Raw genomic sequence first — 16,556 nt, 5'->3', positions numbered from 1 at the left:
ACAACAACACCGACTAAAAAAAACTTTGATCAATGTAGATTCACACTGTGAATCTAAACTGTAAATATTTCAATTTTTAACATTCATAATGTGAAAAAGTTCGATCAGTATTCACATTATGAATTTGACTTAGTATTATGCAGACTGTGAATCTGAGAAAGTTCACAATGTGATCTAAACAAGTTAACAATATGAATCTGAACACGTTCACAATATTAATCTGAACTGAAATATTTTTTTTAACATGAATATGAATCTATGTTTAAAAACTAAAAAGTATGAATTTTGATTTATTTATTAATTTTTTTTTCTATAAAAAATAGACCTTAACTTTTCAACAAAAAAAAATGAAGTGAGTTTATTTCGAAAAAAAAAAGTTTGTTTTTTATATATCATCATGGATCTCTATGGAAAGAGGACAAAAAATCGTGAACAACGGTATGTTCGGTTTTTTTTTTGATAAAAAACATGGCATAAAATAATTTTAAACAAAAAAAAGTAAGTGGATTTTGTTATAATCTGGTGCATGTGCGTCCATTGTAAAAGTCTACAACCTTTCCTTTTGTCGTTGATCGCTTTAAATTTCGACGCTTTGGATTGGTTTCTTGGTTCCTTGATTAAGGGCTTGTTTACCAAAACTAGTTGATAGCGAGTAGCGGTTAACGGGTAGCTGACAGCGTTTGATTTTGAAATGTTTTGTTGAAAGCTACTCCATATAACTTTTGATTTTGAAACATTTTGTTTAGGTTAAAAGCTAAACGCTCCTGTCTCCGAACAAAGTTTTTTCTTTTCTACTAGCGTTTTCTTAAAGGCTAGAAGCCAGAAGCTCTCAAACGTTGCATGCCGAACATGCCCTAATAATGGTTCTCTATTGAACTTTCCATATATATATATATGTATATATATATATATATATATATATATATATATATATATATATATATATATATAGGTTAAGATTTAATATGAATCATAAATATTGTGTGATTTTATGACTAGATATGAACCATTAGATTATAATTCTTAATGACTAAGATTCTTATGGTATACCATACTTATTGTGTCATACATCACACACTAATAATGCTTTATTTAAAAACACTTGTATATAAGGGCATTAAAGACATTTTATTCAACTCTAAGTACGGAAGTTTCTATTAATTAGAGAGTTACTTTTTGTTTTTTCAAATCCATATCAACAAACCGTTCATTCTTAAAGAATGCACTAATGATTGTTTGTAAATATAAATTCTTAAAGAATACGCTTGTATATATTTTTCAATATTAACAATTTGCATCAAAATAATAAAAAATCTTATTGCAAAGTTGACATATTTTCCGGATAATAACATAAAATTTCAAAAATCATGGAGTATTCTATGAGAATAGGAGCATGTTTTTTATTCGTCATAGCATATATTATGAGAATAAGAAAAAGTGAGAAATAATGGTTAAGAATGAGAGTAAGTAACATAAAAAAACGATTATATATACAACATTTTAAAGAATATATACAACTTTGTACACTATATTTTTCAAGAATAAGTCATCAATTTTTCAAGATATACAAAAAAATTATGATATATAATACATTCTTTAAGAATCCGTCATTATTCTTGAAGAATTTGTCTTTATTTTTTATGGTTTTTCCATGCCACTATCATTACCTCTTCATGTTTGAACCTAAACATACAAATTATTCGGTTAAAACACACAAACGAACATTAGAGATCATATAATGTAATATAGCTCAAGAACATTCAAAAGAATGATGTCGAATCAAATAAGAGAAGATAATCATTTTATACATTTTGATAGAATACATTATGCTAGAATACGCTATTGTTCTCAATATTTTCTTCCTTTTCCGCATCAATTACAACCTCTTCATAACCTTAATCCACAAAAAAAACATAATCAACCTTCAAATATTAAAAAATTCAGTGCATTCTAAGAGAATAAATCTATAAATTCTAGTCATCATCTTCTTTTCTAAGTGCTCTTGATCATCCAAAACATACGCAGTCATCAATTTTTGATCATACCTAAGAGAGAGAGAGAGAGAGAGAGAGAGAGATAGATGAGTGTAATAAAGAAACGAATCATAAAAAATAGATTAAACAAAAAATTTAAAAGACATTAAAATGATTAAACATTAGACAACAATTTGACAAACCTATGTTGATATAAACAAGATTAAAATTTCAACACAGTAGAGACTTATATACATCAAAAAATGATAACTTATCGATATAAACTATATTACAACACATACCATCACTCCTTGCAATTTGTTTACTTTCTCTAAAATGTAATAATATGTGAAGTACACATCTAAAACCATTTATTGGTTTCAATTCCAAAGCCAAAACTGATAACTCCACACTACAATTTGTTTGCCTTATCTAAAAGAGAATTTATGTAAGATGCAATTATTAACACATTATTCCAATGTTAGGGACAAAACTGTAGTGTCAAAGAGCAAAAATCAATACCAATCACATAAATATTAGAAAAAACCAAGTGAATAATATTATATATTCCAATGGCAACTCAACATTCTTGAGAGAAATATATGGCAAAATTTGCTATGAGGTAAACGAAAAATGTTTCAAAAAATCCCGCCAAGGTAACCACAAAATAAGTAAATACGTTGTGCTATTTTGTACAAAACCAAACTGAGAAGAAAAGTCATCCAATAGAATTGATAGAAAAATACCTCCAGGTCATCTCCATGAATTTCATTTTCCTTGCTCTATTAGCCTACCTACACACATCACATTAAACAAAAAGAATAAAAAGTGATAGTTGTGTAGATAATAACAATTCATCCAATCATATCTAACCTTAAATCATAACCAAAAAAAATTGTTATGACGAAAGGAACATACCACAATCGAATATTTCACCAATCACCACAAAAAACCAATATCTATAGATTACATTAGGTTGATGGCGACAACCATGGATTCTGGATGAAGGTGTTGGATTTTGCAAAAAAGATCGACGAGCAATGAGAGAAAGAAAACGGCTGGTGAGGACGATCGATAAAAGGGAGGGATGAAGAGCAATAAAAATAAAGGGTTTCATTCCATAAGCATAGGCTTATAATTTTGGTTATTGAGTTAATTAATTATTCAATTTACTATAATACCTTTATGTATTGATTGGTCCAGAATTGGTTATACATATGAACCTAACTCTCTCTTTCTCTCTCTCTCTCTCTCTCTCTCTCTATATATATATATATATATATATATATATATATATATATATATATATATATATATATATATATATATATATATATATATATTGTAACAGCCCGGAATTCCAGGTATCATTATATTTATGAGTTTTGGGAGTTTTAAGAGGGGACTCGGCGAGTTGGAGCTCAGACTCGCCGAGTAGGATCGCGGATCTGGCCGCGAGTTCGCGACTGGACTCGACGAGTCCGGATATGGACTTGGCGAGTCTGCGCTGTTTAGCGAAAACCCTAACCGTTCAGGTTTGGGACGTATATGAGGGACCTTATGGCCGTCATTGTTCACCCTAGTCCTCTGAGAGAAACCCTAAGTCGTTTGTGAGCATCTGGAGCAAGGTAGAAGACCATTGTTGATTTTGGAAGTGTTGTTTTGCAAGGAAGAGAAGACTTGGTTAAGGGATCAACAAGGGAAGCCACGTTATGAGAATTGGGGACACAGAGAGCACATTATTCAGGTAATATTTCGAATTTGCATCCTTCTATGATTGATGTATATATGGATTTAGGGTTTATTGGACCCTTTTGTGGCTAGATTGAGTATTACCTTGGTCCCCTAAACGATTGGAACCCTGTATTGGGATCTTTGGAAGTCCAGAATGTCCCATGCCTGAGCATTTCGTGAATCAATGGAGGTTTTGGATTGGAATCCTTATGCCTTAGGTCAAAATGTAAGTTATGAGTCTTGGGGTGTATTATGAGCACCGAAATGAGGCCTTTACGTGATGAACCAGTTTAGGAAGGCCAGACCTGTGAGTTGTCGGAGCAGTCCTGACCTTAGGAAGCAGTTTGAGCGGTTGCATGGCATGGACTCGCCGAGTCCGATGAACAGACTCGGCGAGTAGCTTGAAGATTAACTGGGACTCGTCGAGTTGTTCTTCAGACTCGGCGAGTTGAGTCGGGGTGGCCCCGCGATTCTTCCAGGAGGAACTCGTTGAGTCAGGGGAGATACTCGACGAGTAGAAAGGGAATTTTAGAGAATTGGTGAGGACGTCTATACTCGCCGAGTCGCCCTAGCACTCGCCGAGTCCGGTCAAAGTTGACCGTTGACCGTTGACCAGAATGGACCTGTGTTGACTTCTTAGGGATAGTCAACATTAGAGATATAAAGTGTTAACTAAGGACATTATGATGTTATAGGAGGATTAGAGCTCGGAGAATCGGGCACGAGGGATTTCCAGGTTGTGAGATATCGAGACACGTGAGGTGAGTCTTCTCACTATACTTTACCTTGAGTAGGTAACCAGAGTTATATGATAGAGTATTTGTATGCTATGTATGTTATGTGTTGCATTGCATTCTTCTATGTGATTTATGCTATGCTTGTGTACAGAGTTAGAACCTGAGGGTTCACAGAGTATGGGTGCACGGACCCACAGAGTTATAGCCTCGAGTGGCTAATATGTGTTATATAGTATTTTGGGGAACTCACTAAGCTTTATGCTTACAGTGTTGGTGTTATTTATTTCAGGTACTAGTGAGGATCGCGGGAAGGTGCCGGCCTGATCAGTGCACACACGTGGGATTTTTATATTATATGATCTTGGGGATTTTATATATGTTATTAAATGAATTACAAACATGATGTTTTTATGAATATTAAATGAAGTTGTCTTTATTAAATTTGAAAAATTATTTTCAAAATTCTTGGTGTTACAATTTGGTATTAGAGCCTTGGTTTGAGGGATTCGAGTACACCTTCGGGCGTATTTGGACTCAAACTGAGGAATTAGATGTAATTTTCAAAAGATTAAAAGATTTTAAAAGACGCAGAGCAAGAGATGTGTGTATGATCAGCCCGTGCCCGAACGGTGATTTCCCAAAATACCCTTACATTATGTGATGATAATATTGATATGATGTATCTGCATGCTAGAGTAGGCTAGGCATTGCTATTAGAACTAGATTGGCCTGATTGTGTTGCCTTAGCCTAGGGAGAGGTGAGCTGCTATGAGATACTTGAGAGTGAGTAGGTAGCAACGAGGGACTTATGAGAGATCTATTAGAGAGTGGTCTACGCATGATAGAGTACTTGAGACCTGGAATCCGAAGAGGAGGACTTGGGGTGTATTCTGGTGCGGTGTGGATAGTAGTATTGGGCCCGTACTACTGGAAGCACCGGAGCGGGGTACAGCTCAAGTAAGAATCTTTGGAATGCCAAGAATCAAGGAGGAAAGAGTTGGTGAGTGTGAGTGTGTTCGTGGGGATTCTAAATTTATTGTATGTCGTATTTCAGCGGTAGATCATGGTGAGGACACGTTTCACGTCCGAGAGCAGTGGTACCAGTGAGGAGGATATCCGCCGGATCATCCAGGAGGAGGTAGCTGCAGCCATCAGGGCAGAGATTCCGGAGATGTTTGGGTCCATAAAGACCACACTGATCGAGACGTTCGACGAGCGTTATGCCGCTCTTACTGAGGCTGCTGCTGCAGCGGCTACCGTAGCGATGACTGCTGCAAGGCCGCAGGGTGGGGACGCGTCACTATTCCGGGAATTCAGCAACACGAAACCACCAGAGTTCGATGGGACCCCGGGTCCGGTGGCAGCAATGAGGTGGATATCTGATATTGAGGGGTGCTTCTTCACTTGCTCGTCTCCTGAGCATTTGAAGGTCCGATTCACGCTGAACCAGCTTCGCTTGGGAGCGAAGGACTGGTGGAAGTTTGTAACGGCGCATTATACGCCTGCCGAGCTTGCTGCGGTGACCTGGGAGAGGTTCACCACCATGTTTTGAGATGAGTACGTTCCCTAGGTGGAGAGGGAGCGTTTAGCACAGGAGTTTCTGACCCTCAAGCAGGGTACTGAGTCTGTTACAGCAATCACGAGGATGTTCCACGAGAGGGCGATGTTCTGCCCTGAGCACATGCCCACTGAGCAGGCTCGTATGAGCCGCTACTTGAGTGTCTTGAGGCGGGATATTTGGGAGTTCGCTGCAAACTCCTCGTACCGGACATTTGCCGAGCTTCAGGCAAATGCTCGGAAGAGGGAGATCGAGCTTGAGACTCAGGCCAGGGAGGAGGCGGAGTCTCAGGGGAGGGATCGGCGACCGGCACAGTCGCAGCCGGCCGCCAAGCGGGCCAAGCCTGCTGATCCCAGACCAGGGAGCCAGAAGGGCCGCACTTGCGGAAAGTGCGGCAAGGGGCATGACGGAGTTTGCCGAGCGGGGTCTTGCTACAAATGTGGCAAGGAGGGGCACATGGCCAAGGACTGCCCCAAGGGATTTGCAGTGTGCTTTCACTGCAACCAGACTGGACACCGGAAGGCTGAGTGTCCGCAGCTGCGCGGAGCACCTTAGGGACCTGCTCCTGCCGCCATCAGAGCTACAGAGAGTCGGCCTATGAAGATCGAGGCACCGAGAGCTCGAGGGAGAGCCTTCCAGCTGACTGCGGAGGAAGTCCGCGCTGCGCCCGATGTGGTGGCTGGTACGTTTCCTTTCATATATTTATATTGATGTTGAAATATTATGCTTATATTAGGTTATGCGTAGGTACCTTCCTTGTGAATTCTGTGCCTGCTTTAGTGTTATTTGACTCGGGTGCGAGTCGGTCTTTTGTATCTCTGGCCTTTAGTCAGCATATCAGTGCTAGTCGTGAGGCATTGAGTCGGCCTCTGAGAGTTTCCATAGCTGATGATAGAGTGATTTGTGCCATGGGGGTTTTCCGGGGATGTATGTTAGAGATTTTTGGGGTGGAGTTTCCGATTGACCTAATTCCTATCGCGATGGGTGATGTCTGTGTCATTGTGGGAATGGACTGGCTGAGCCGATTCGGCGCAGTCATCGACTGCAAGCGTCAGTTGGTGACTATACGAGACCCTAGTGGGGGAGTTCTTTCGGTGTACGGCGAGGGTACGCGTTCGGGATCAGCCTTTTGTTCGGCCGCCAGAGCGAGGCAGTGTCTACAGCAGGGCTGTAAGGGTTTTGTGGCGTATGTGATGGATACGCGAGCGACTTCCGAGAGACCGAGTTCAGTTGAGGAGGTACCGGTGGTGCGTGAGTTCCCAGATGTCTTTCCCGAGGATCTGCCGGGAGTACCTCCTGTGAGGCAAGTGGAGTTTGGTATTGATTTGATTCCGGGAGCCGCGCCTGTCGCTAAGGTGCCTTATCGTCTTGCACCTCCAGAGATGCAAGAGTTATCCTCGCAGCTTCAGGAGTTGCTGAGAAAGGGATTCATTCGGCCGAGCAGCTCGCCGTGGGGAGCACCTATTCTGTTCGTCAAGAAGAAAGATGGTTCACACCGGATGTGCATTGATTACCGGGAGTTGAACAAGTTGACGGTCAAGAACCGTTACCCATTACCGAGGATCAACGATTTATTTGATCAGTTGCAGGGAGCATCTTGGTTTTCCAAGATCGATTTGAGGTCGGGATATCATCAAGTGAAAGTGCAGGATGAGGACGTTCAGAAGACAGCATTCAGGACGCGATATGGGCATTATGAGTTTGTGGTGATGCCTTTTGGGCTCACCAATGCCCCGGCTGTATTCATGGATCTCATGAACAGGGTATGTAGGCCGATGTTGGATCGGTCGGTGATTGTATTTATCGATGATATTTTGGTGTATTCGAGATCTAGAGAGCAGCATGAGGAACATTTGAGGGAGGTCCTTGGGGTGTTGAGATCGGAGAAGCTTTATGCAAAGTTCTCCAAGTGTGACTTCTGGTTGTGGGAGGTTCAATTCCTAGGGCATGTTGTTAATCAGGAAGGGATATTGGTCGATCCGGCTAAGGTTGAGGCGGTGATGAGTTGGGAGGTACCGAAGTCACCTTCTGAGATCAGGAGTTTCCTTGGATTGGCAGGGTACTATCGGAGATTTATTAAGGACTTCTCCAGAATTGCAGTGCCATTCACTAGTTTGACCCGGAAGGGGGTTGCATTCTCATGGGGACCCGAGTAGCAGACCTCTTTTGAGACACTTCGCCAGAGATTGTGCGAAGCCCCGGTGTTAGCTCTCCCGGAAGGGATGGAGGATTTTGTAGTTTATTGTGATGCATCTATTTCGGGGTTGGGTGCAGTTCTGATGCAAAGAGGGCATGTAATAGCATATGCATCGAGGCAGCTGAAGCCTCACGAGACGAGATATCCCACGCATGATCTAGAGCTGGGGGCAGTAGTGTTCGCCCTCAAGATTTGGCGTCATTACTTGTATGGAGTTCGTTGCACGATATACACTGACCATAAGAGTTTGAAGTACTTGATGGACCAGCCCAACCTAAACATGCGTCAGAGGAGGTGGTTGGATGTGGTCAAGGATTATGATTGCGAGATCCTGTACCACCCGGGCAAAGCTAATGTGGTAGCAGATGCGTTGAGCCGTAAGGGGGAGAGCACTCCACTACGAAATGTATGTTTGAGGTTGACCGTGATAGCTCCAGTACTGGATGCCATTCGTGGGGCACAGTCTGAGGCTATGCAACCGGAGATGCAGAAGAGGGAATGGGTCGTTGGTTTGGTTTCAGAGTTCGTTACTGATGATCGAGGGTTGATGACCTTTCAGGGTCGGATTTGGGTACCGTTTGTGGGCGGTACGCGTACTACTTTGATGGAGGAGGCACATCGATCGAAATTCTCGATCCATCCCGGGGCTACAAAGATGTATTTGGATTTGAGGAGAGAATATTGGTGGCCCTGCATGAAGAGGGATGTCGCGTGGTTTGTTGAGAGGTGCTTAACCTGTCGTAGGGTTAAGGCCGAGCACCAGAGACCACATGGCAAGTTGCAGCCATTGGAGGTTCCCGAGTGGAAGTGGGAACAGATCACTATGGATTTCATCACCAAATTGCCGAGGACTGCCAGAGGAGTTGATGCAATTTGGGTGATTGTAGACAGACTGACGAAGAGCGCTCACTTCCTTGCCATTAGTGAGAGTTCTTCAGCAGAGAAATTGGCGGAGGTGTATGTGAGAGAAGTAGTATCTCGGCATGGGGTGCCGATCTCGATTGTTTCAGATCGTGATGTGCGTTTCACTTCTAGGTTCTGGAAGAAATTTCATGAGGAGTTGGGTACTAGATTGCATTTTAGTACCGCATATCATCCCCAGACAGACGGTCAGAGTGAGCGGACGATTCAGACGCTCGAGGACATGCTTCGGGCGTGTGTATTGGATTTTGGGGGTAGCTGGGATGCGTATTTACCCTTGGCAGAGTTTTCCTACAACAACAGCCATCATTCGAGCATTGGTATGCCACCCTTTGAGCTGTTGTATGGTAGGAGGTGTCGGACCCCCATTTGCTGGGGAGAGGTGGGGCAGAGAGTGATGGGCAGTACAGAGATCGTGCTTCAGACGACAGAGCAGATTCAACAGGTTAGACAGAGGTTATTGACTGCCCAGAGCCGACAGAAGAGTTATGCGGACAGACGCCGAACCGAGCTTGAGTTCCAAGTCGGCGACTTCGTTCTCCTGAAGGTCTCTCCTTGGAAAGGAGTGATTCGATTCAGGAAGAGGGGCAAGTTGGGACCCCGGTACATTGGGCCATTTCGTGTGATTGCGAGGATAGGCCGGGTAGCCTATCGGTTGGAGTTGCCAGCAGAGTTGGGGCAGATCCACGACACTTTTCATGTGTCGCAATTGAGGAAGTGTATAGCCGACGAGTCGGCAATGGTTCCATTAGAGGATATTCAGGTGGACGCGAGCCTAAATTATGCCGAGAGACCAGTGGCCATCAGAGATCAGAAGATCAAGGTTCTGAGGAATAAGGAGATACCTCTGGTGTTAGTTCAGTGGCAGCACCGGAAGGAATCGGAAATGACCTGGGAGCCGGAGCGTGAGATGCGGGAGCAGCATCCGAAGCTATTTTCAGAGTGAGACTTCGAGGGCGAAGTCTAGTCCTAGTGGGGGAGAGTTGTAACAGCCCGGAATTCCAGGTATCATTATATTTATGAGTTTTGGGAGTTTTAAGAGGGGACTCGGCGAGTTGGAGCTCAGACTCGCCGAGTAGGATCGCGGATCTGGCCGCGGGTTCGCGACTGGACTCGACGAGTCCGGATATGGACTTGGCGAGTCTGCGCTGTTTAGCGAAAACCCTAACCGTTCAGGTTTGGGACGTATATGAGGGACCTTATGGCCGTCATTGTTCACCCTAGTCCTCTGAGAGAAACCCTAAGTCGTTTGTGAGCATCTGGAGCAAGGTAGAAGACCATTGTTGATTTTGGAAGTGTTGTTTTGCAAGGAAGAGAAGACTTGGTTAAGGGATCAACAAGGGAAGCCACGTTATGAGAATTGGGGACACAGAGATCACATTATTCAGGTAATATTTCGAATTTGCATCCTTCTATGATTGATGTATATATGGATTTAGGGTTTATTGGACCCTTTTGTGGCTAGATTGAGTGTTACCTTGGTCCCCTAAACGATTGGAACCCTGTATTGGGATCTTTGGAAGTCCAGAATGTCCCATGCCTGAGCATTTCGTGAATCAATGGAGGTTTTGGATTGGAATCCTTATGCCTTAGGTCAAAATGTAAGTTATGAGTCTTGGGGTGTATTATGAGCACCGAAATGAGGCCTTTACGTGATGAACCAGTTTAGGAAGGCCAGACCTATGAGTTGTCGGAGCAGTCCTGACCTTAGGAAGCAGTTTGAGCGGTTGCATGGCATGGACTCGCCGAGTCCGATGAACAGACTCGACAAGTAGCTTGAAGATTAACTGGGACTCGTCGAGTTGTTCTTCAGACTCGGCGAGTTGAGTCGGGGTGGCCCCGCGATTCTTCCAGGAGGAACTCGTTGAGTCAGGGGAGATACTCGACGAGTAGAAAGGGAATTTTAGAGAATTGGTGAGGACGTCTAGACTCGCCGAGTCGCCCTAGCACTCGCCGAGTCCGGTCAAAGTTGACCGTTGACCGTTGACCAGAATGGACCTGTGTTGACTTCTTAGGGATAGTCAACATTAGAGATATAAAGTGTTAACTAGGGACATTATGATGTTATAGGAGGATTAGAGCTCGGAGAATCGGGCACGAGGGATTTCCAGGTTGTGAGATATCGAGACACGCGAGGTGAGTCTTCTCACTATACTTTACCTTGAGTAGGTAACCAGAGTTATATGATAGAGTATTTGTATGCTATGTATGTTATGTGTTGCATTGCATTCTTCTATATGATTTATGCTATGCTTGTGTACAGAGTTAGAACCTGAGGGTTCACAGAGTATGGGTGCACGGACCCACAGAGTTATAGCCTCGAGTGGCTAATATGTGTTATATAGTATTTTGGGGAACTCACTAAGCTTTATGCTTACAGTGTTGGTGTTATTTGTTTCAGGTACTAGTGAGGATCGCGGGAAGGTGCCGGCCTGATCAGTGCACACACGCGGGATTTTTATATTATATGATCTTGGGGATTTTATATATGTTATTAAATGAATTACAAACATGATGTTTTTATGAATATTAAATGAAGTTGTCTTTATTAAATTTGAAAAATTATTTTCAAAATTCTTGGTGTTATATATATATATATATATATATATATATATATATATATATATATATATATATATATATATATATGTGGAAGGGTTCTTTGGAAAACAAAAAAATCCTAAAAATCATAAAAATGCATAAAAAAATACTTAGAGATCACAAATTTTTTTTTGAAAATTGTTTTGAAAAAATCGCAGCTTTTTATACAAAATCGGTGAAAAAAATTTTGAATTTTTTTTTTTTATTTTACAGAAAAAAAACTGATTTTTTATTTTTTTTTTTCAGTGAATTTTTACAAAAACCTACGATTTTTTTATAAAAAAATTCAAAAAAAAAAGTTTGTGATTTCTAATTATTTTTTATGCATTTTTATGATTTTTAGGGTTTTTTGTTTTCCATAGAACTTAAACCTATATATATATATATATATATATATATATATATATATATATATATATATATATATATATATATATATATATATATATATATATATGGGATAGTTCAAATAAAAACAGTAAATAATGTGAGAACGTAAAACACTATTTTTATGTTATTATACTGCAATGAATTTTGTATCAATAGTTTTATGTCATTATTCAGTAATGAATAAATGAATAGTTACAAATTAAAACTAAAATTAAAATTTACTACCAAAATGCACATAGATAAGCTTATAATAGAATAATAACATTGTAATGAATATATGACTAATCAAATGTTAATATTGATATTATAATTACTTCAACATTACACATATACAATATTTATTACTGAATAATAACATAAACATAATGATTTTACGTTCTCACACTATTTAATGTTTTTATTTGAACTTACTACTATATATATATATATATATATATATATATATATATATATATATATATATATATATATATATATATATATATATATATATATATATATATATATATATATATATATATATGAAGTTGCCGTTGAGATTTCGAAAAAAAAATAAAATCTTGAGATTCAAACACGCCCATATATTTCTTATTTGCCGCTCTAGCGCATCGTTGTACCAGCGTGGTGGGAGAGTTATAGTCATAAATGTTTATTCAACACTGCTTTTTTCCTTTTGCCCCGCTACCTTCCCCAACACCACAACCTCCACAACCACCGCCGCTACCGTCACACCCCGAACCGGGACGATGGAAACGTCCGGGGGCGGGTGACTTCATCTTTATATATCATAAAAATTGAATATGAATTAAACATAGCAACCAAACATCATACATTACAATATACCAACATCCTTTGACTTACAAATTATTCTTGTTTATCAATTACACTAAAATAACATAAAGTATGGTTGCTCAAAATGTAGTAAAATAATCCCAATTCAAGGTTTGATTACAAGTTGTTTTGAAAAGCGTCAACATAGAATGTTGGTGAGTTCATAAGCTTGTTTGTAGGAAAAACTTTGTAATATCTTTTCTTATAATAAGTGTAAAACTTCAGAAAATCCAAGATTTTCTATAAAAAGTAGTTTGTAAGTTTCGTTCCAAAACCATGTATAATTGCATGCACGTCCCTTATTACCTTTTTTTTTGTAATTGAAAAGAGTGTATCCCCATAAAATCCTATATTTTTTGTATATAAAAGTGTCGTGGTCTTAAAACCCTAAGACCCGAGTGGTGAAATCGGTTCACAAAGTATACGAAACATGATTTGGTAATTTGTACAAACTAGTAGAGTGTAAATTCTTTAAAAATCCAAATAATGTTGTTACTCTCTATGTGTCTTTTCCTTGTAGAGTAATACTGAATGTATCTAGAAAATCCTATATTTCCTGTATATAAAGGTGTTGTGGTCTTAAAACCCTAAGACTCGAGTGGTGAAATCAGTTTACAAAGTATACGAAACATGGCTTGGTATTTCTTTGTAATAAACTAACGAAGTAAAGCTTCCTGTAAACCAAATGGTGATGTTAATCCCTATTTGAGTCGCTATAAACATACTAATATGACAGAGTACCTGTCTTGACGTTTCCAGGCATCGGATTCTGAGAAGATATTTGTCACCCTAGACTGGCCTATCTAGCTGTAGCGATCAACTTAGGTGTGGGATGTCAACCCCGTAAAGATCTATACACAAACTCCCGTTCTCCCTCTAGGAGACTCTGGTTATATCTAACAGGACTTACAACATACACTAGGTAGGTACGACTAAAGGAGAGTCTCATAAGAGCCTTAACCGATTTACGTAAACTATGACTTCTCTTTCTTGTAAAACGACTTGAGTGTATCTAGTGTAATTGGAAATATTTATATAAACAAGTATATAATCACATGCAAGTTATCATGTCCGGATGTTTTCAAAAGGTTACAACCTTGTAAACTACATCTAAAGACAAGTATACGCACTTTTAGTATGTTCAAACAATTTTCTGGTTTTTTGACTTTTCTGTCCCTGGTTTTAAAAAAATAATAGAAAAATCATCGTAAGTCGAAATCTGTATCCGTAATCTCTAGAAGTTTGGAAATTGAGTCAACTTTGTTCACAATTTTTCTCATAATTTTTAATAGCCTCAAACCAGTGTGAAAATGCTCATCTGCACAGGCTGGTCCGTGATTATTCCTGAAACGATAGACTATTTTGTAAAAATCATCAAAAATTGTATACAAATTGTATGAATGTGTGAGAGTAGTCATTAGAAAGGTACAAACCTGATCTATTCGCAAGTAAAACAGTTTTGAAAAATATTACATGTAAGGTGGTCAAAACAGTCCACAAATGGACTATAACTTTTCTGTGGAAGGCTGTGAATCAGTTTTTGGTTATGCATGTTTGAATACAACACTCATTTTTGCTATATTTGAGTATATAACCCACATTTACAGTTTTACATGTAACATATATGATAACACATACTTTTCTCATGATTTTTATGAAGATCTATGTGATAAACTTCATGTTCAAGTAGTAACCCAAAAGTTAAACACATAACACAATGGTCCATGCAATTATCCAATGGTTAACCGAAACTTTGACTTGTGTCCCCCCCCCCCCCCCCCCCAAAAGAGTATGAAAACATGAAAAATAGTGGGGGTATGAAGCTCACCTTGAGGGTTTTTGAGAGTTAGATGAAGAAGAAGATGAAACTTTGAACCTAGCTTGAGTTCTTGGAGAGATCTCGAAATGGTGGTGGTTCTAAGAGTATAAACACGTAAATGAGGTGGTTATGAGGAATAATCTTAGTATAAGATGGAAATAGAACATCTAGAGAGGGATATACACTTACCAAATGTATGATCTTTGAAGAAACCTTCATGAACACACCCTCTCAACTCACGATTTTTGGAGTAAGAAGGCAAGAGTGAGAGAATTTTCTTGAGGATTGAGAGAGAGAGATGAGAGAATCTTGGGTGAGTTTGAAATGAAAAGTGGGAGAGATGGTGGTGGTTGGCTGAGATAAGGGAGAAGATGGAGGAGAGTGGTGGCTTGGATATATGTTGGACAAATAATCATTTTCATGGATGTATGTAGGACATAACCTTGTTATTTGTGGTGTATTATTGAGGTGGCATGCATAGATTAATTCTTCTTTTCTCTTCTTTTTATTATTTTTTTTTATTTTTTATATATATGGGCTAAGCTATCAGCCCACAGGAGGAAGGAGAAAAAGGATTTTTGGGCTAGAAGGCAACCGAGAATATATTGGGCCTAATAAAGATTTTCGACCCATTAGAGCCCATATATGGGTTTTCTGCCCAATGAGGTTAAGTGAAAGGGTTTTCGGCCCAAGAAGCTTGAAATAATTATCCATGGTCCAATAAGGCCCAATAAGGGTCTTATGGCCCAAAATAGTGTTAAATAAAGATTTTATTGCCCAATTGTGGCCCAAAAGTGGGTTTCTAGTTGAGAATTTATGTTTAAGGCCCAAAAATGATTGGACCATGCCTTATGGGTTGAGTTTCGGGCTTATATGAGGTTGTTTCAAGCTAAATATCAACGTATGGAAGTAGAATCCTAATAGCATTGAAGTTTGAATTTCATTAAATGAAATGTTACAAGATGGCACAAGGAGACTTTTTTTGTACAAGCATCAACATAATAACCCTAATTTGCTTGTTGTGACATCATCCTCCATTAAAGGGAATTTCCTCCCAAATTTTTTTCTCAAGCTGCTTTCAGGTACTAGGGAAAAGATGCGGGTATCTCGGGTTCGCTTTCCTATAATTTCCCAAAGCATATTATCTCTTTCCAAATGGGGTGTTAGTAGTACAAGGCCATTGACTTGGGATCCCAAGGGCTTTTGTCGCTTACTTGCATAGTTCTTTTGTCAGTTCCTAGATGCCTTTAGTCATGCTCGGGTTTGGTTGATCTCTTCGGTTGCCTCCCTGGTGTTTTCAGGGCAGGTAACAGTGTCATCGGGGTACTTGCCCTTAGGCTAGTTGGGTGTTGGTCATCTCAGCCCAACACAAAGGTATTCTGCCTTTGCGTCCTATATGGTGAAGTGAATGGATGGTCACGGTTAATGAGGATCGTTGTGACAACCCGTAAATTGTTCCGTCGTTGTAACCCATTCCCGTTAGTAAAACCCGTTTGTCTTTCAATTTTCCCGTTAACATTTTGGATTAGGTTATTTAATTTAAGACTTTTTAGAATGACCTCGTAAGTATCCAAATGCGTTAGAAACACATGAAAGCATCCCAAACTATTATTTAGAAAATTTATAGTTTCGACCACGTCGGCTTACAACAACTTAATCGGGTGCGACCAAAAGCCTCGTTTAAAGTCAGTATCGGGTAGAATTCCATCTTGTCCCAAACTTAAACCATATATAAAGTTGAAATCAATTCATTTTGAAGCTTTCAACCTCTCTCTACTCTCTCTCCCCTCAATCC

General features: G+C 39.7%; 1 long non-coding RNA gene across 1 annotated transcript; it reads right to left on the bottom strand.

The window, feature by feature from the left end:
• Positions 1-1,773: 1,773 nt before the first annotated feature.
• On the bottom strand, positions 1,774-3,024 carry LOC128126688 (uncharacterized). The gene is made up of 3 exons (XR_008224695.1): positions 2,892-3,024; positions 2,720-2,767; positions 1,774-1,894 (listed from the first exon to the last, which is right to left on the bottom strand). It is a non-coding gene; the product is annotated as an uncharacterized LOC128126688 (long non-coding RNA).
• Positions 3,025-16,556: the final 13,532 nt, after the last annotated feature.

Source organism: Lactuca sativa, chromosome 6 (genome assembly GCF_002870075.4).
Source record: "Lactuca sativa cultivar Salinas chromosome 6, Lsat_Salinas_v11, whole genome shotgun sequence".
NCBI classification, from domain to species: domain Eukaryota; kingdom Viridiplantae; phylum Streptophyta; class Magnoliopsida; order Asterales; family Asteraceae; genus Lactuca; species Lactuca sativa.
This window is presented reverse-complemented; position numbering and strand designations above follow the sequence as displayed.